Source organism: Periplaneta americana, chromosome 1 (assembly GCF_040183065.1).
Source record: "Periplaneta americana isolate PAMFEO1 chromosome 1, P.americana_PAMFEO1_priV1, whole genome shotgun sequence".
NCBI lineage: Eukaryota > Metazoa > Arthropoda > Insecta > Blattodea > Blattidae > Periplaneta > Periplaneta americana.
The window spans coordinates 197,946,690-197,968,319 of NC_091117.1; the positions used below are offsets into that span (position 1 = coordinate 197,946,690).

Below are 21,630 nucleotides of genomic sequence, written 5' to 3' on the forward strand. Positions count from 1 at the left end.
ACCTTCCATCTAGGCTCTGGGCTATGTGATCTTTTTGCGGAAATTATGATTATTCCTAAAGTGAATGTAATATTCTCTGGTCACCCACGACGGATCATGGTTTGATCATTTTCAGTCAAAAATCGCATTTTCGTTTCCTTGTAAAAAATGAATGAGCAATGTCTTATTCATATTTTGACCAAGTTTTAATGCTATGCGGCGCTCGAAAGCGTAACAATTACGCAATATATAAATTGCTTGCACCCTTGAATTTCAATTCCATGCAAATTTTACAAGCTGTTTTCTCACATTTTTTATTCAGCACACTTCGTCGGGTTTGAAGTGTAAAGACTATTACTATTTTGATGCCAGGAACATGAAACTGTATTGCATGTTCTATCCACTGTCATTAGTCAAATAGCGGATGGGTTAAATGAATACTTTTAGAAATAAAAATGAAATATTTACAGTGGCAATGGAAAATTTCTGTGGCGCCATGTTGTAAGACCTGGCGCGCGTCCGGCAGAAGAGAGGGCGCGCGAGAAGGCAGGCGCGAGGAGAGGAGAGAGAAAGGGCTGGCGCTGGGCTGTGCGAGGTGAAGGGGGAAAAGAAGCAGCGAGAAACAGATGATTCTGGAAGCTCCGCAAAGCGACACGAGCCGATATGTGGAAGCTACTCGATGTAGTACATTCTAGAAGTTTGATTTAGTATAATAAGTAGAAGGGCCAAGAGAGCCAGAGCCAGTTTAGTTTGGACAGCGAGCTCAGTTTGTGAATCAGCAGCGCCCAGGCGGAAGCAACGCGTCCAGGAATCTTGGGTTCGTCTAGCCGTAAGCTGAGTAACTGTGGCAGCGTCCAGGCGGAAGCAACGCGTCCGGGAGTCTTGGGTTCGTCTAGCCGTGAGCTGAGTAACTGTGGCAGCGTCCAGGCGGAAGCAACGCGTCCGGGAGTCTTTGGTTCGGCGTGCAGTGAACTTTACCTGAAAGTCTTGAGTTCGAAGTTCAGTGGACTGTCTCTGGAAGTCTTGGGTTCGATATACTGTGAACTTGAGTAAATGAGCTAGAAGAACTAGCCAAGGCAAACGAACTGCGAACTGAGAACTGATAGTTTTGTTTTGTAAATAGTGCTTTGTGAACATTAGTGAGATTAGGAGTACATTGTTGTTCACAATAACCCAAGTGAATTGTCACTGTCGTCTGTGGAGTGCAATAACGAATACTGTGTTGCTGTGTGGAATGGAATACGCATTGTTGACGGAAGTGTTTAAATTTAGAAATACAAAGCCATTATTGTTGTGAATAAAAGTAACATTATTGTTGAAATAAAAATCACATTTCTATATTAAGGTATTCAGTAGATTATAAAAATGTTTCCTCCTTTTGTAGTAAAGATATAGGAAAACTAATGCGTGATGTTTTTTTTTCTAAATTTGCCACTGATCTTGCAAAAAATTTCAAGCATTTTACTCAAAAACTGGGCGACACATTTTATTTTGAAATGTGCAAATTTTTCAGAATATGTTTGCGAATAACTCGGAAGCTAATTGATTGATAGAAATGAAACTTCACCACAGCATTATCTATCACACAGTGATTATGTGTACAAAATATCAAGGACGTAGCTTGAGAAGTGTAGAAAATAGAAATTTCATCCTTCGCACCCTTTATTATAGTTCACAAGATACTCTTAAACGTTCGATACAATGGTTAATGGCCAATCGATTCAAGGTTCTTCGAAAAACGACCGCACGTTACAAATGGGTTGAGAACAACCACCTTGTCCTTAGCTTCTCCAATGAGGTGCTTTTAACAAGAATGTATTTTATGCTGGCGTCCCAAATCCCCTGACGTTTACCGAGGACTGTGTGTGTCCCTCCGTTATCGCGTATCTGCTAATCACCTAATGAATAATAACATCGCCAGCTGGGCGACACACTGGCTGAAATGTAACAGCGGCACAATGTTCATAGATTGGGATCAAGTTTTACTGATGTTGTAGTTAGTGTAAGGTTTCGAAGGTTTTCTTTATTGCTACAAATAACAATTTAGTTATAGTCGCGACGCTGTTATTCCCGGCGTGACTCCTCCTCTTTGCGCTACGTTTTAGGAAGTGAAGGCTCTATAAAGTCTAGGTAGGTAGTATCGTTCGCCATTTTTGTTCTTTCGTTGCCGAGCTACCATACGAGGAATCTATTTGCCACACCGTTAAACATTATCATGTCGTAGCTCCTATGATAAAATCAAATGCAATGTAATTCGGCAAATACTTGAGCGGCAAATAACGTCTTCGTGTGCTTTCTGCAAACGCCAACGAAAGAGCCAAAATGGCGGGAAATTATATTAAGTATTTATCGAGCCTTAAGAAATTAATAACGTCTTCATCAGTGAATCACAAGACGCACACGTTTGAATGTAGCCGACCTGCAACGCGATTGGCTACCGGAAATTAGAGCGACGGGACTATAGTAATGAAATTTGCTAAGGATTTCACCATATTCTTGCTTTCTCGATTGTAATACTTCTTTACCCATAAGGAACGTCGTAAATTATTACGGTAATGTTTAGTGTAATAATTTTCATATATACAGAGTGTTTCAGAAATACTTTGACAAAACTTGGGGGCATGTTCCTCACAACAAAACAAGGAAAAAAGTTCACATAAACATATGTCCGAAAATCCTTAGTTGTTTAGTTATTAATGAAAGAACATAATGAAACATGTCACATTTTGTCAGCTTGGTAGCAAGTGTTGCAACTTTAATCAATTCAGAAACTCATAACAATGAAAGTTTATTATGTATATCCGACTTTCAGGTAGTAGCTCCCTGTAAAGCAGGTTTGAATAATTTCAAGGAAAAATTGTTCCGGGGCCGGGTATCGATCCCGGGACCTTTCGCTTATCGCGCGAATGCTCTACCGACTGAGCTACCCCAGGAACCATACACGACACCGTCACAATTTTTCCTTTGTATCCACACAACTCAAATGAGCTGACAAGACGCCAGAACTGAACTATGAGTGCCACTATGAGTTACTGGAGGTACGTTAACAGAAAGCCACAATTTAAAGTCACACAGTATTTGTGTGCACTCATAGTTGAGTTCTGGCGTCTTGTCAGCTCATTTGAGTTGTGTGGATACAAAGGAAAAATTGTGACGGTGTCGTGTATGTTTCCTGGGGTAGCTCAGTCGGTAGAGCGTTCGCGCGCTAAGCGAAGGGTCCCGGGATAGATACCCGGCCCCGGAACAATTTTTCCTTGAAATTATTCAATGAAAGTTTATGTGAAACGCGTTTCGAGGTACAATCCAATAACTTAACTTAAATTTGTAACCAGTAATAATTAATTTTGTTAGACAATAATCGAATGATGTTATCGATAATAAGTCTTCTGATGTACCCATTGTATCCTAGATGGCTATGTATTACCAAGGAGACCTGTTTACTATAGTCATTTGCCATTTGAACATTTGTTATGAGTTTCTGAATTGATTAAATTTGCAACACTTGCCACAAAGCCGGCAATATCTACACAGATGTTTCATTATGTTCTTTCATTAATAACTAAAAAACTAAGAATTTTCTGACATATGTTTATATTAACTTATTTCTTGTTTTGGTGAGAGGAACATGCCCGCAAGGTTTGTCAAAGTATTTCTGTAACACCCTATAGAATCCTATATTTAAATAAAGTATTTCTTATTGTTAAGTTTATTTTACACGCTTTAATATTTTTAGCCATATCGTGTTTAGTATCTATGGATATACCAATAGCCCGTTACTATTGTTGAGTTTCTGTTTCTATTGTGTGTTGTAGACGGCTTGTGATCATGTAACTGATTTTAGATTTTGATTAATGTTCATGACATTGGTGATTGATATGGTGATGAATCAGGGTATATAAATTTACAAACCGGCACTTGTCTTTGTGACTGATGATAACCATGAAAAACCTCAGTAATTTTGCCGGGTCACGGGGTTTGAACCCTGACCTCCTGAATGCGAGTAATACAACTTTACCGTCTGATCCAACTCGCTCGGTGAAATAACGTATTTCTCTTTTTTCATTTATTTATTTAGCTAGCAAAGTGAGTACAAATTGAATTCATAAAACAAAAATGTTTCTAGCCACTACCGTAAGAGCCAGGCTCGTGTACGGTATGGTCTCAGCCAATAATATAACATAAAATTTGCAAGGACAGTTTACTAAATACAGTAACTTAAGTCAAACCAATAAATAACACACACGAGCATAAAAAAGAAGAATGAGAAAAAGAGTGAAAAACACATTTAATATATATTGGCAAATAGACAGAAGCCAGTGCTATTCAATAAAAACATGAATATAATCGACAGAAATAAAAAGGTAAAAAATACACACATTTATTAGTATTATATATCATGAATAATTTTATAAATTTCTTTTTTAAAAGGATCTATTTTAAAATATTTCAAATTTGGAAAATGGTTTGCAATTTTATTATAAAGTCTTGGTCCGAAACTAGCACTAGCAACAAGTGTTGCACTTGTATGACTCAATTAACGGAAAAGTAGACTTTTGTCTTAGAATACGACATTCATGTCGATTAGATATTTTATGTTTTATTTGATTTCTGAGGTAGTAAGTTAGTAAACTATGTTTATATATTTTTTCAATAGTTAATACTTTAAAATCTGTATAAATTAAATTTCTTGGGTAATCCATATTTTTGGTTAGACAAATTTTTATTAATCTTCTGTGTAATAAAATTAATGGATTAAGTACAGATGATGCTACTCCAACCCCAATTTATTATACCATATTGTATTAATGATTGTACTAAAACTAAAAATATTATTCTCAATGCCTCCTTAGTGATAAAATTTCGAAGTATTATGAATTTATAAATTGTCTTTTTTTATACTTGTTCACATAAAATCAATTTGTTTATCCCAACGTAAATGCTGACCTATAATAATTCCTAAATATTTGACTTGTGTGGAAGGTGTTAGATGTGGGCAATTACAATAATTATTTGTTAATTCATTACATCAAATATTATGTATTACTAAGTGATAATTATTCATACATGGAGGTAAAGAAAATGGAATACAGATAGTATTTAAGGAAAGGAGACTGGAGGCAAGCCGATTTTTCTGTAGTATTTTTTTAATTTTACTGAACTATTTTTTCTCTAAGCGAAAGAATTGATGTGAGCAATCTTTATTTAATTATCATCATTATCATTATTATCATCATCATCGTCATCTTGATATGATCTTATATCATCTTTTTGCCTGTTACGGTCTCTAGAAACGGCTTATTTAACTTTCCTATCGACCATTTTCCCTTGGGTTGGTAAGTAACTTAAAACTTGGCTTGAAATTCGGGACGTCTCTATTCGTAGCACGTAATTTTTCCATCTATTTCTGTAATCATCTATGTGGTCCAGAAGGAGTGGAATTTGTAGTTATTCCCGAATATCTACATTTATTTTCTTATCCAGTCTTCTATATTCCGCTGCTCTTCTCAGAAATCTCACTTCTTTAGCCTCTAGCCTTTTCCTGTCGTTAGCGAGGATGGTCCATGTTTCTCTGCCTATATCGCTACAGGTCAAGCCAGTGTTCATAGACTCTTATTCAGGGATCTTCTTTGACTAGGTACGGCTTGAAGACTTGCTTGATTATACCCATTGGCTGAATTATATTTCGAAATTTCTGCTTTAATGTCTTCTTTTATACAGGACAGAATACTTTAAATTATTTATGTGCTCAAGTGTTTTGTTTATATATATTTAATTACAGATCAGTGATTTCTCAATTTCTTTTCGATAGATAATTCCATATTTTATTCCAGATATATTATTTGTGTTTGTTGTGTGGATATGGAGAAGAATGGAGCGTGTGAAGTGGACAGACAGAATAATAAATGAAGCTGTGTTGAAAAGAATGGATGAAGAAAGAATGATGCTGAAACTAATCATAAAGAGAAAAAGGAATTGGTTGGGTCACGGTCTGAGAAGAAACTACCTACGGAAAGATGCACTGGAAGGAATAGTGAACGGGAGAAGAGTTCGGGTCAGAAGAAGATATCAGATGATAGACGACATTAAGATAATTATGTGCATAATATGCGGAGAGTCCACACCTGTGGAGTAACGGTCAGAGCGTCTGGTCGCGAAACCAGGTGGCCCGGGTTCGAATCCCGATCGGGACAAGTTACCTTGTTGAGGTTTTTCCGGGGTTTTCCCTCAAACCAATACGAGAAAATGCTGGGTAACTTTCGGTGCTGGACCCGGGACTCATTTCACCGTCATTATCACCTTCATTTCATTCAGACGCTAAATAACCTAGATGTTGATACAGCGTCGTAAAATAACCCAAAAATAATATGCGGAGACTAAGAGGAAAGCAGAAAATAGAAAAGATTGGAGAATGCTGGGTTTGCAGTGAAAGACATACCCATTGGCAGAACACATTATTATGTATTATATATATATATATATATATATATATATATATATATATACACACACACATATATACACACACTGATCTCTTCTATCCATTTTGGGAATTTGCTAAATCTACTATGCTGTTTAATGTCTAATTTCAAATTCGATTAATAGTAACAGATCCACGTATGGTCTCTTTCCACCTTTTTTCATAGAATTTATATATTTAATGAGAAACACGCCTGATAAACTACATCCTGGCAAACACTTAGATTTATTGTCATCATTTTGATTTTTCAGGGTTAATTTTGGCCGTAATAATATTATAAATGTATATGTTATGCAGGGCATATATTATTCGAATTGGTACACCATCATTTAACAACATGTTCATCAATTTGTTTCCACACTATCAAATGCCTTCTTCAAGTCTATGAAAGCCAAATGTGTTTCGACCTGGAATCGAACCAGGGCCGGCTAGTCTGGAGCAGACGAGCTAACTCGCCGGACTTAAGCTACATATTTCAATCTAACAAAGTTAGAACACGATGTATATAAGTAGAATTTTATACAATTTATTATACGTTTTAATATTTTAACGATACAACATAGTTTCTAAAAATGTAGCTGTATAGTGTTTAAAATAAATATTTTGAACTTATGATAATTGCTAGATTGAAATTGTATCTGAATTTTGAAATTAATCTATTTAACATGACTAAAAATTATGTAATTGAAATTAATAGTGAACTTGAAATGCATTGTGTTCAATATGGTTTCTAATAAGAGAACCGGAAATGTTTGAACAAGCGAAACCTTTAACGAGGATTTACCGTCACTTACGGAGCTTACTTCCGAAGATATTCCGAGCAAACAAAGTCATATAAACATTTGTCCTAATCTCAATATTTTCAGAGTTACACTAATTTGAAGTTATTTGTAAAATATAATTTTTCTTTAATTTTAAGGATGAGAGAATATTACAACTAGAGAATGAACTATTCAGAAATATAATTTCTTTAATTGGCTAGTAGCGTATTTAATTGATGCTAAAATTGTGACACTTGCTTTGTACAGATTTTGTTTTTCGATTTTTAACTAAAAATTATATCATTGTTACGCACTTACTAAAAGAATTGTTACAAATCATACGACGTTAGGAACTTGATTCTTTACAGTTTAATTATGCACCCTAATGTATGGTATTAAAGACTTTACATGAGTGGCGTGATTTGTAACAATTGTTGTGATAAATGCGTAAGAAAATTTTTGTAGTTAAAAATTGAAAAAAAAAAAAATCTGTACCAAGCAACTATGGAATTCATAACATATTTTTAGCTTCAGAAAACCAGCTAGTTATAGAAATGATACTCCTGAATATTTAATTATTTATCTGTAATATTATTTTACCCTTAAAACTCAAGAATAATGGGATTGTAAAAAGATTTCAAATTAATATAACTCTGAAAATATTGAGATTAGGACAAATGTTTATATGCCATTTTTTGCTCAGAATTTTTTCGTAAATAAGCTCCGTAAGAGACGGTAAATCCTGGCGAATCACCCTGTATTTATAATATTTAATTGCTTATGACAATTAAATAACCAAATTGTGTTTTTAATAATGTTTTACTTCTTGTTTCCTTTTGAACAATATAGACCCCAATAGCACTCAGTATCATCATCATCCTTGATTGTATTGGGCCTAGTGGCCCGTTACGGTCTCTTGCCAACGCTTGAACGGTCTGCCCAAGGATCTCTTGCCCACAGGGTGGTAATTTAAAATTTGGCGTGGAAGTGTAGAACGAGGCATTCTGATGACATGTGATCCCCAGTTTTGTCTGTATTTCTGTAGGTATTCCGTAATCGGTTCAATCTGCAGTTCTTTCATAATGTCAAAATTTCTAATGTGATCCATTCTCGTGTATCCCGCTGTACGACGCATAAATCTCATTTCTGCCGCAGTTAATCTTTGTGAATCAATATTACGAATCGTCCAAGCTTCACTACAAAAACAGAGTAGGCCTATAGGTCTTCAATGTTATATAAATTCTGATGCGCGGGTGTTTTTGTACTAAGGTTGGTTTGAATATCTGATTAATTTTCCTCATTGCACTGTTCAATTTAATAATTTTCTCATTCAAATCCTTTTCTTCTTCATATTAAATTTGGTAACCGAGATAACTAAAATTTTTGACTTGTTCGATGATCTTATTCTTGATGCATATTTTGCTACGGACTGGTTCCTTTCCTAAAAAAAGCCATCACTTTAGATTTGTCAGTTGAAATTTCCATATTGAAACTTTCTGCCATTTGATTAAAGGTGTAAACCAAACGTTGTAAATTATCTTCTGAAGTTGCCATAAACACAATATCATCAGCAAATAATAAAGTATCTATTTGAGACAAACGACTTATCGGTATACTTCCATGTGGTTTCAATAGCACTCATAATAATAATAATAATAATTAATAAATTTCCACGTTGTTAGAAAGAAAACTAGACGCGAAACATTGTTAAAGATAGATCACACTTAAAGGAAAAAATTGATGTAGGCCAATTTCGAAATTTTAACTGAGAAAGCAAAAAAAGATGTGCATTCGAATATGCTCTTTGAGTTTGAGTCTTAGGTAACCGAATGGTTCAACGACTAATTTAATATGTATGTAAAGCACAAAGGGAATCGACCCTGCGTAACCGACATTCTTACCAAGCCACGAGGTTGCTTTTTATCGGATAGCGCTTTGAGTTTTTGCGGGCAGTTATCCTAAGCCCTGCCCAGAACACAAAACGTGGATTTTCCTTGTTAGTCGTCTCCACTGAACTGATGATACATTTCTGTTTTCATTTTAAATTTTCAGTCAGCGTTAATGTGCTGTTTGTTGTTGAGAAATATTTATCTTTAGGCATAGATACAAAGTACAAAAACACATTTTGTTAGTCTATTCGCATCTATTGAAAATGCCGTACGGATTATGTTTACACAAGTTCCGACGGTATTACCTGAAGTCTACACAAACATAGCAATATTGTGTTGTTAAATTATTCAGTAAAAAGATACGTTGTGCAAACCATGCTCTAACACAACAAACACTTGAGAATATGGATGTGAGGATGAAATTAACGTCGAAATGTTCTGTAGTATGAGGTTCCAAATTTTTTCAAAATTTCATTTCCATATGGTGTCAATTATTAAAGAACTGAATTTAGGTGATCTAAAGTCCCGTCGATCTAATTTCCAGCAGCCAATCGCGTTGCTGGTCGGCTACATTTAAACGTGTGCGTCTTGTGATTCGCTTATGAAGACGTTATTCATTTCTTAAGGCTCGATAAATAATATAATCGCCCGCCATTTTGGCTCTTTTGTTGGCGTTCGCAGAAAGCACACGAAGTCGTTATTTGCCGCTCAATTATTCGCTCAATTACAGTGCGTTTGATTTATTATCATAGGAGCTACAACATGATAATGTTTAACGGTGTGGCAAATAGATTCCTCGTATGGTAGCTCGGCAACGAAAGAACAAAAATGGAGAACGATACTACCTATCTAGACTTTATAGATCCTTCACTTCCTAAGACGTAAGCAAAGAGGAGGAGTCACGCCGTAAATAACAGCGTCGCGACTTTAGTAATGAACACACGATTTTCTCATTGGATGTTAGAATCAATAATTCACAACGGAATCATTGATACTTTTATCAATGTATCCTTTTCAGTGACGGAGCTTGGTTTCAACTGAATGGCTATGCAAAATCCTAGATTATTTGGCATTATCAAACCGAAAGTCCACATTTTCCTCATAAAATTCCACTATATGTTCAAAAAGTGGAGATATGGTGTGGGCGAAGAATAATTTGGCCCATTTCTTACACATAAAGAACAATAAATTAATAAGGAGCTTCATATGAGCTATATTTTGCAACCATTTATATATGAGGCGCGTCCTTAAAGTAACTTTCCCACTCGTCCCACAGCTAGCAATCCATATGCTGCGCGAAGCGACTGCGAGTACGTGATAGAGTAATGTCCTGGCATGGCGCATGCGCTAGCGGAACTTCCCGAGTGCTCTCAGTAGCTTCGTTGCATTGGTTGAAGATGGACATTCCTATTCCAGCTCCCGTCGCGTGAAGTAGGATCAGTGATAAAGTTTTTGAATGCACAGGACATAACGCCAAATGAAAATGATCGTCAGCTGTGCCAGGTCTATGGAGCTAACGTCATGAGCAAGCAGATGGTGTGTTGGTCCACAAGGTCGTGTGTGATGATGGTTGGCACATTTTGGCGTCCTGCTGAAAATTGTCTACAGCAGCAACGCATCATCTGCTTGCCCATAGACCTGGCACAGCTGACGATAAATTTCAATCGGCGCTATGCCCTGTGTATTCAAAAACTTTGTCACTGACTGCACTTCACGCGGCGGGAGCTGGAATAGGAACGTCCATCTTCAACCAATGCAACGAATAACAGCCTTGCAATCCCATACAGGACAATGGCCTCTCCTATGGAGGATAAACCTTAGTTTTCTCACTTCTGAGATGGGGATCTGGAATTTTCCTATCCATAATTCTTTTAGTCACTTTAGCTTTGGATTTTGTTTGTGTTTACACCAAGTTTTTAGGATTTGTCTTTAGCATGATTTTAGCTTTTCACTCTTCCCCTACACTTCATTTTATTTATTTTTCAATTAATGAATTGAAGCTATCCATTGTATTTACGTTAATTCAAAGATAAAAATTATAATTGTAACATAAACAGAACATAATGGAGGATATTTTTAACAAATACTCGGATATAAATGTTGTTACTTACATTATTCACCAGTTACGTGGGTAATCACTTGCCAGATCGTAATGCTTGAAATGGCAAGAATGTTACATCCTTATTGCTTGTCCTTCTGCAGTGCCGGTCTCTTAGTTTTGCCTCGCTCTGTATTTTCAATTAGTGACGATTATAGTGAAGCAAGATTTGAATCAGAATTACATATGAAACTGAAATACTCAAGTAAAATGTTTCAGGGAATAACTTTTGCCATAAAATATCATATAAAATCCTCTCAACTCGAACATATAAATTTGTTTCCATTCTACACCAAAACGTTGCACAGACACGAGCACATACAGTAAGAAAGAAGGGTGTTGTTTGTATGAGGATTTGGAATTTAGCAATATTGCTTGGACATGTGCATAAGTTTTATAAACATTTCACTTGTTGCATTTCCTAAAATTATTTATATAAAATGCACCCTACGTAACAGATAAATCTTGGAGAACAGAGCGTAACTACATTGAGAAGGAAATCAGTAAACAAGTAGTCCACAGACTTTGTACAATTTTCATTTCCATAGAATACCACCTAACCTAAACTTTCTTCAAAATCTAATGACCGTGAAAGTTTGAAATCGCAAAATTTCTTATTATTTTTGTCATTAATCTGCACTTTCAAGAATAGACTAACAAATATGTTCCTGTAATCATCTTTCTAGTGGCAGTCATCTACCCCGTCTCGTTTTTTCTAACTCCAGGCTATTTCTTTGCATTGATATTTTTCCTTAAGGGGACACTCAACTTAAAAATTGGAGAAAAAGTGTCATAGAAATGAAAAATTAAATTTCTACACTAATTTACGTGATAGAACTAAATCAATATGCAGAATTCTTCCCCTATTAATTGAGAAGTCACAGTCAAATGAACAAAGCCAAAAAATAAAAAATGATAATTAAAAGTGATATTTCAATTAATGATTGATTAAAAATTGAAATATTTTTTATTTTGAAAAATATTGGATCTAATGAGCTGAGATTTTGCATGTTACTTTCCATGTGTATATTAAACTTTTTCTCCAAATTTGAAAAACATTGGTCAAATAGGAAAAAAATTCCAAAATATAGTTGAGTGTCCCCTTAAGCTTCGAAAATTGTACGTTAAAATAATAATAGTAAATATTTAATTGAGACACAATATGAACGGCAACGACATTGCGATAATAGGAAAACAGTTTTTGTTGGGAGGGTTTTTGTTTATGGACAATTGAATGAATGAATGAATGAATGAATGAATGAATGAATGAATGAATGAATGAATGAATGAATGAATTGAATTAACAAATGAATCACTGAATAAATAAATGAAGGGATGAATTAATCAATCCACAAATTCATGAACGAATAAATATATGAAGAAGCGAATAAATAAATAAATAAATAAATAAATAAATAAATAAATAAATAAATAAATAAATAAATAATAAGTAACAATTTATTTCATATAAACATCTTTGGTACGAAATTGGAGTATACCTAGTTGTAGCAAACCGCACGACATAGCAATTAATGTCCAAACACGTGACACGCGCCATGCTTATCTCCACGTCTGGCACGAAACCTCCCTTCTCTTTTCTACTATTCTTTATGTGTCTCCGTTTCTTCCATCCTTTTATTATCAATGAGGACTGTGTAACGAATTCATGTGCAGGTAAACACTCGGCGCTATGAAAGATACGTTTTTATTGATCACTTTTTATTGTTAGGTAGCGGTTTCCACGTGCCAAGAAAATACCACGACGATACTGCTTGTGAAACATAATGTAGAAGTAGAAGCAGTAGTAGTAAGATCAGTAGTAGTAGTAGTAGTAGTAGTAGTAGTAGTAGTAGTAGTAGTAGTAGTAGTAGTAGTAGTAGTAGTAGTACAGGACCATCATTTTATTTTACTAACATTTCTAATATTGTATGTGTGTATGCATTTATTCACACTGCAATGGGTATGTACCCGGTGGGACTGGTAACTAATTACACTCACTAAACCTGGCTATACCTTTGAATCAACGGTTGAGACCGGAAACACCGTTCGCTACCCACTTCCACGACTGGAGTTCGATGATACTGGCGTAAAATACAAACAAATCTCTTTACTAGGTATAGTAGGGAACAAAAGTAGTTCATTTACGTAAACTAGGAAATATCATGATTTTCAGTTTGATAACTTTCATTCGGTTTTTGTTTAATCAAAATACAGTACAGTATTAACACTAAATGTTTTTACTTACGAACTGAGCTGTCCATTCGGACGTATTCATTATGCAGTGTATATTATACTGTCTACAGCACATTAGCGTACACTATAGAGAATGAAGTTAAATTGAAAAATAATCATAATATAGATATTTAAACACATTTTTGAAAATGGTGGCCGTTCATTTCGATACAGGCTTCAGTTCTATTGTGCATATTATCGCACTATAGACGATTGTACCTAATTCCAATTACCAGTTTCGTCCTTCGTACTAGTAACTCATGTTCAAATAATTCTGTACCTACTCTATAAAAGAGTACTTTACGTACTTTAAATTCAATCTTCACTTCTGCCCGATCCGAAAAGATAAAATTACTCAGACATGCTATCTACTTCCGTCCAAGACGTTATGTCGCAGGGTCGTAGAAAGGGGGGAAATCACGTGACAGTTAATTACTTAACGAGGCCCTTTTCTTTAAATTATTTTAAACAGTTGTATAATATTACGTAGACGTCCAATTCCTAACAGAAATTAATGTTGTCAGAAAAGAGCTAAGACAGCCCAGCCACTAGTCTTTACAGAGAGGCGAATAGAAGTAGGTGGGGGAAACCGGGATGCGATGTAGGAAAATGGACGACAGTAGCTGTGCGAAAATGAAGCAATATTGAAAGCTCTTTCGTCACTGGAAAACGCGAACAAATTTTTGGAACGTACTGTTTACTATGACCGTAAGGCTACTATGACTGTATATGCGGTCTTGGATCTGTGTGGAGGATGGTTGAACTTCATTAGGAGAAGGGGTGGGAGTGAAGTACATTCAAAAACTCAGGTACAATAAAAATTGAAGTAAAAATGAAATGATGTCCCTGTAGTAGTAGTAGTAGTAGTAGTAGTAGTAGTAGTAGTAGTAGTAGTAGTAGTAGTAGTAGTAGTAGAAGCGTTAGTAGTTGTATGTATGTATGTATGTATGTATGTATGTATGTATGTATGTATGTATGTATGTATGTATGTATGAATGTATGTATGTTAAAATGCTATGTTTTATTTAACGACGCTCGCAACTACAGAGGTTATATCAGCGTCGCCGGATGTGCCGGAATTTTGTCCCGCAGGAGTTCTTTTACATGCCAGTAAATCTACTGACATGAGCCTGTCGCTTTTAAGCACACTTAAATGCCATCGACCTGGCCCGGGATCGAACCCGCAACCTTGGGCATAGAAGGCTAGCTGTATGTATGTATGTATGTATGTATGTGTGTATGTATGTATGCATAATAAAATTAACAAGGAGCATCCTAAGTAAATCTAATTTGTATCTTAACCCTAAGTTCGAACTAAAATCCACGAGTATGATATGAGACAAATTCCTTACGAACGAAGTGAAGAAACTGAAGATGATGTTGAATGCCTCACTTCGCACATTAAAAATGATGTCTGTGCAAAAGATTGAATACTTCTAAAATTTGACAGAAGCTTGTGTTGTCCTTGTTTGTAGCGAATGTAAAATTATAAATATAATTTTGTGTTAAGTGAATCGAAATATTCATATCTGTTATGAAATGAGACACAATAACATTGTTGGTTAACTCATCAAAAATTCATCCGGTTCAATAGAAATGTACCTTTGACAATTACACAGAACTCTGACCGAAACTACATCAATTAGTTATACACATCAATTCCGATATACACATTTGAGACCTAACTGTAACTTGATTGAAATTACGGCCAAAGCAATCAAACGTTCCAGAAGAGTCACTCATAAAGTGATGTTTTATTTTCGAAACCTCTAACATTAATTAATTAACATGTAGTGTTCAAAGCGCTCAACTCACGTAATTAATATACTTTCGTATATCGATAAGGAAGAAACAAAATAACGGCAAATTTTATATCTTTTTTAAGTTACCCAGTAACTGAATTCATTCTTTCACTTCATATTTTTGCGTGATATATTCTGTAATTTAAATATTTAATAATAGAATCCGAAACATACAATAAACAGATGTGTGAATTGAGGCCAATTTTGTGCTGGGTTTTTACTCCAATAAATTATAAAGGGAGACAATATTGAAAAACATTTGACCGTAATGACGAATGGAATTAAGTGAGGCATATCAAATTGTCAGCTATTAATAAATTCATTTAATGTACAATAAATATTTGCTTTGTTTTCAAATTTTGTCTCTTCTAACCTGGGAGTGGTTTGGGTCATTTGGATTCATAATATTGCACGCTAAACACAATAATCAATTAGGTCCATAGCAAAAATATACTTTTACTAGTGGCTTGTGCAGCAAATGCTGCAAACTAAGTTCGTTAGACGTTCAAATAAAAATTTTTTAGGTTTATTTTCAATTAAGAATACTTGTGTTTTGATAGTTATTTGCTTCCATAATAATGAAACATACTCCCTCTGAATTGATTTTTTTAGGCCAAATACTTTTTCTTGAACCTATCCAACTTCAGTTTTTGAGTTTCAATGCGAAAACGCAAGTATCAATGTCAGGACGATAGCAGTAGCTATTTCAGTTCATTGTGGATTGTAGGCAGAAGTTAAAAAAATGTCAGGTTTGCTAAGCTTTTGAACAATAGCATTTTCGTATAGCTGCTGCATGTAGAACTTGAAATGTAGAGCGTAAAATCATTTTATCCTACTAAGAGATCTTGCTGAAATGATCTGGAGACTACAACATTTTCTAGGCCTCTTATTTTATCAGTAAGTAATATCTTTTGATCTTTCCTTAGGAACTGTAACTTTTGCGCTCTCTCGAGCCAATACTGAAAACAATGACACATATCAATATCTACAGTACACCGCCATTAAGTATATGAAAAAGACCCAACCTCACTGGGTTAATAAGTATAAAAATATTTGACTTTTAATAACAATATTATTATCTTACTTAAGTTTTGTAGTTATATATAGTAGCCACACAGTAAATTATAGAAATGAAGATCTAAATTCATATATCCTCTACATTTACTTACATTACCACAAAACGTTTCACTTTCATGTCAATATAGCATCAATATTATGTACAATTAATGAAAAATAGATGCATCATGATATTAGCTATAATAATGTTTAATTTCTAATGGTAATAATGTCATCAAACCACCTCAAGTTTCGTAGATTTGAATATCCAATACACAGCTGTACTCAGAAAATTATACACTGCAGAATCAGTTTTTAATAACAAATTGAATTGAGTTCTATATATGTCGGCAATCCTGCAGGTCATAGCCTTCGTGTAATAGCCTATTGTTTATTGTAGTGTGTGTTTTGTTCTGAAATTCAATCAAGTCGGCCGTGATTCAATAAAATTAGTTCTCAAAACTGACAACAGATGGATTTTGGAAAATAGGAAAATTATGTAGGAAAATTGACATTACACTGAAAACTACTACTTTTCCGAAAAAGTTTGGGTTCCAAGCTTCAAAAAGAGGGGCCATTTATTAAAATCCGTTCAGCCGTTTTTCCGTAATTTCCATTACCAGTTCAAATTATATATATAGATTTACGAATTATTGTTTCATACGTAGAACGCTCCATTCGATTCCAATACAGGAACGCATCTTCAGCCATGAACGCGTGGCCGGGATATGTGCGAAATTATCGATCGTTAATCTATCTCTAGAATAGCGGTGACCAAAACTCGAGGTGCAGTGATTACATGCGACAGACAGCCTATGAAGTAAGGAGACGGAGGAAAGGTACTCGGCATGAATACTACAACCAGTGGTGGTTCCTGTACTAACATCTTGATCAATACCGCGGATAAAAATCTCTAGCTTTGCTGTATCAGTAATGTCACTGCTGTCATCAAGAGCCAGTGAATAATATACGATTTTTCTTGCTTCTTTTTTTAACCTTCCTCTTGAATATAATCAGGATGCAAAACTCGAAATATTAAAAAAAGAAAGAAACACAACACAAACACAAGAACACAAGGAATACATCACACTAACATACGAAAACAAAAACACACACAAGATCGCATCCTCATTCAGAAAACAGAAATACAACATAGCATACAGAACAGAAAACACACTACAAAGACATCTCAACACACAAACAACACAAACAAATAAATACAACCACACAGACGTATACAAACTCAAATGTAATAGTTGCGACAGTTTCTACATTGGACAGACAGGCAGATCATTCCAAACTCGATACAAAGAACACATTAAAGCAATAATCAGAGAACACAATACATCTACATATGCCGAACACATAACTAATGCTAATCACACATACAATAACATAAATACAGACATGTAAATCCTACACATACAACCCAAAAACCAAAAACTCAACACACTATAACAATATGAAATATACAGACACACTAAAACACACCCTGATCAAATTCTCAACACACAGATCAATTTCAGAACACACACACTATTTGACACTACATTTCAACACTTTTCAACAATAGAACGCAACCACACAACAGGCAGCGAACTTTGAGATGACGCCGAGATCTAGTAGCTTCTGAGGATGGTGCGAAGAAGCACCGAAACTGCTGTCAGCCGCCCATGCTTACACAATTAACACGAATAAGATCGACATTTAATCAATTATTAAAAAAAAAAAAAGAAAGAAATATCTTTTCAGACTTATGTTTTAACACATTTGTGACAATTTAAGTATGATTTCCAACAAATTTTTCTCAACCTCAACATTTTAGATTGTATTGTCTAGATTTTTATAATACACAATAATCATATACAAAACAGGGAACGTGCTTGCTTAGGCGTGTGTCAAACTCACTTCCGGTGCCTGTACTTGAAACACGTCGACTACATTTTGTCCGTTGTCGTATGTTCACCTTCAATCTAATACAAAATATACAGATGTCACTGCCCTACTCATAAGTGACACCAATAAAGCATCACTCATGACGAAACTAAGCCATGAGATAATGCGGTAGGGTTATTTTACGACAGTGTATCAACATCTAGGTTATTTAGCGTCTGAATGAAATGAAGGTGATAATGCCGGTGAAATGAGTCCGGGGTCCAGCACCGAAAGTTACCCAGCATTTGCTCGTATTGGGTTGAGGGAAAACCCCGGAAAAAACCTCAACCAGGTAACTTGCCCCGACCGGGATTCGAACCCGGGCCACCTGGTTTCGCGGCCAGACGCCCTGACCGTTACTCCACAGGTGTGGACAATGCGGTAGGGTTACTAGTTTCTTTCCCCTTCCATCGCTGACAAGAGGGAGGTTAAGAATCAATAATGGAACAATAGGCTACATTACTGCCACCTGTATGGCTCGCGGGAGCGGTAGCTGATTGGAACGTTTTGTATTTATTTTCAGAGGCCTTCTTATTCTCCTCCTTTGTTTTAGTTCGTGATCTGTTTACCTTCCTTTATTTCCGAAGATGTATTTTGTTACTAGCTTTTAGGCATTTCTCTAAGGTAATCTTTCTCCTTTTTCTTTTTACAATTAGTCTCGATTCTTTCAATTTATTTCCCCAGTTTCTACATACGAAATTGTTCTCGCTGTCGCCTTAATCTTTTGTTTTCGTGACAGCCTTCCATTACAAATAATAATGAAGTTTCAGCTAAAGACTTACTAGTTTCTGTAATTGAAGCGTGAGGCGGAGCAACGGCACAAGCGCCAACTTGAGCAAAGCTAGAATTTTCAGTATAACATCAAAATTGAAGCCAGTTCTACCGTGACTCATGGTCTGTTTCATAAAAAAACCGCCAAATAGTGCAGGAAGCTCGATTTATTTGAAAGATGTGTGTTGTTTTTCTAGGGAAACAACTGGACACGTGTCAAAAAAAAAAACACTGTCGCTTATAAGTCTCGTTCTTCTTTTCTCCTGACTTCCACACGTTTGTTTACCCTTTCTCATTTTTTATTCAAGTTATTCCTGTTCCGTGTCTGTGCCTAGTTATATCGACTACCGTGAAACCAAAGAGACTTCATTCAGCAATTTGCCTCAACTGTGTACAGCAATAATACCCGTCTAAGAAGAAATTAGTAAGGACTTGATGGCCATGTGCGAGTATTTGGAACCTGAAAAGAATTTTTATTAGAAAATACTTAACTTTTGATTGCGTTTGCTGATTGAAATTAATGGTTTACTATTTTCTTTATGGTTATTGATTAATTGTAAAGCGTGTAAAAAGTTATTATTTTTTTTAGCGTCTGCTGATTTTTTTCTAAGGATGTGTTTCTAAGAATAAATACCTACGTGTGTGAGTTTTGATAAAAAAATGTATTTCAGACCATTACATTTTTACTACGTCACACTACTGCTCATAATTTGTGTGTACGTTTTGTAAACAATGTTCTTAAATATGATCGTATTACCCCATCCCTGGAAACAATAGGTTGGCTTAAACTAGATAAGAAAAGAAATTTACATTCACTTCTCCTTCTCTTCGAAATCCTGAACTCCTCTATTCCTTCGTACCTGTCGTCTCGCTTCACTTACCTTTCTTTCCACCATAATCTGAACACACGCTCTCGCCATGAAACAATACTAACAATACCATCCCATCGCACCTCCTCATACTCATCCTCTTTCACAATAACCCTGCCAAGACTCTGGAATTCGTTACCTGCTAGCTTCAGGGACTGTCGAAATAAAATTGAATTCAAACGCAAACTTACTAGGCAGTTGATCAGTAATTGAGACTCGTTCAGACCTGGTTTCTTGTAAATAGTTCTCTTAATCTATCACAAAATATTTCAATATATGATAATTTCATCACTACAGAATTTTGTTATTCTAGGTGTAATTTGTAATTCAGTAAATATAAAAATATTCTTTGTCTAGCTTTCATTAATCAGGTAATCTTGTACTTTAATTTTTATTGTAATTGTAATTGTAAATTTAATATTAATGTAATTTTATTCTTCTTATTATAGTTGTAATCCCCTGGTAGAGGGGCAGAGGCCTGATGGACTTATCTATACCAGGTTAAATAAATAAATACTACCAAAATACTACTACTACTTTTGACCAATAAAACAACACGAAAGGACGTCTTTCAACCAATCATGGTTGCTTATCGCACAATTTTATCGCTTTCCTACCATTTGTTTAATGTTATCGATTCTCTAGCATTTGTTTGTTTTTAACGCTACCCTAGCATTTATTTCTTTGTTGGCAACATTTCAAACTCCTAATTCTTTACGGTACTATAAAACATGCTTTGCGATCGTCATTTGTTTACAGCATAGACAGTCAACTGAAAATGAAGGCTTCGTTCAAACGTTTTGGTGAAGCTAACATTAGTCAAATAGAATTTCATTAAGTCAATTAATATTTTATTGTATTAGAGTACTTTATTTCTTCTAATCTTTATATAATTTCTTCTAATTGTGTAATAGTCAATAAAATCCCACTCGAGTTTTGATTTTTTAATAAAATTTGTGATCTTTTAATTAAAAAATGTGATTTGTTTTCTAAAAATAAATATTATGTTTAATACGTTTTGTTGTTTGGGAAATAATGTTTTATAAAAATACCATCTCTTTTGCGGTTTACTAAGATGAAAAAAGTTGAAAACTTTATTTTTCTTTCAGCGTCTGTTGTTTTTTTTATTACAGAGGAACTACGGATGAGAGGAGGACGAGAATGGGGTACCATGTTCGTAAAAAAAATATTCTCAGTATTACTGGAACCGTTCTGGTTGTGCGAAGTTGAGTTAAACAACGGGGCACGTGCACAGTCCGTCCTAGGTGTGTAGAGTGAGTGCAGCTTGAGCTAAAGTGTTTTAAAACTCCTGCACACTTTGTTTAGTGGCGCTTGTCCCGTTGTTCGGCAGCACGTTTCAATTGAAAATCTGAGAAAAGAAGAAAACTTTATAAAGTTGGAAGACAAGAAGACCAACCCATTCCATCAGACGCTAATATGTTTAACAGAGCGGGATCGTGACTACAGTGCTAACGCGCTTGCCTTCCACCCAGGGGACCCGGGTTCGATACACGATCAGATGAGTGGAATTTGTGACGGTCAAAATAGACGATCCAGAGAGTTTTTCTCTGGTACTCCTGTTTCCCTCTTTCATTTCATCAATACTTTCCACTTCTCCACAATTTGCTAGGGTGATAGCTGGAGGTAGAGCGGGTTTCCGATTCTCATATAGGTTCTATGGCAGGTGCTATCTGTGGGCAGGAATCGGACGTGCCCTGGGCATGTATCGGGCAGACAAGGAGCTCAGTGGCGGCCACTCA

At 35.4% G+C, this 21,630-nt stretch overlaps 1 non-coding gene across 1 annotated transcript; it reads right to left on the reverse strand.

Moving 5' to 3' along the window:
- Window positions 1-2,839: 2,839 nt before the first annotated feature.
- On the reverse strand, window positions 2,840-2,913 carry TRNAI-GAU (transfer RNA isoleucine (anticodon GAU)). Its single transcript has one exon. It is a non-coding gene; the product is annotated as a tRNA-Ile (tRNA).
- Between the last annotated feature and the right edge of the window lie 18,717 nt (window positions 2,914-21,630).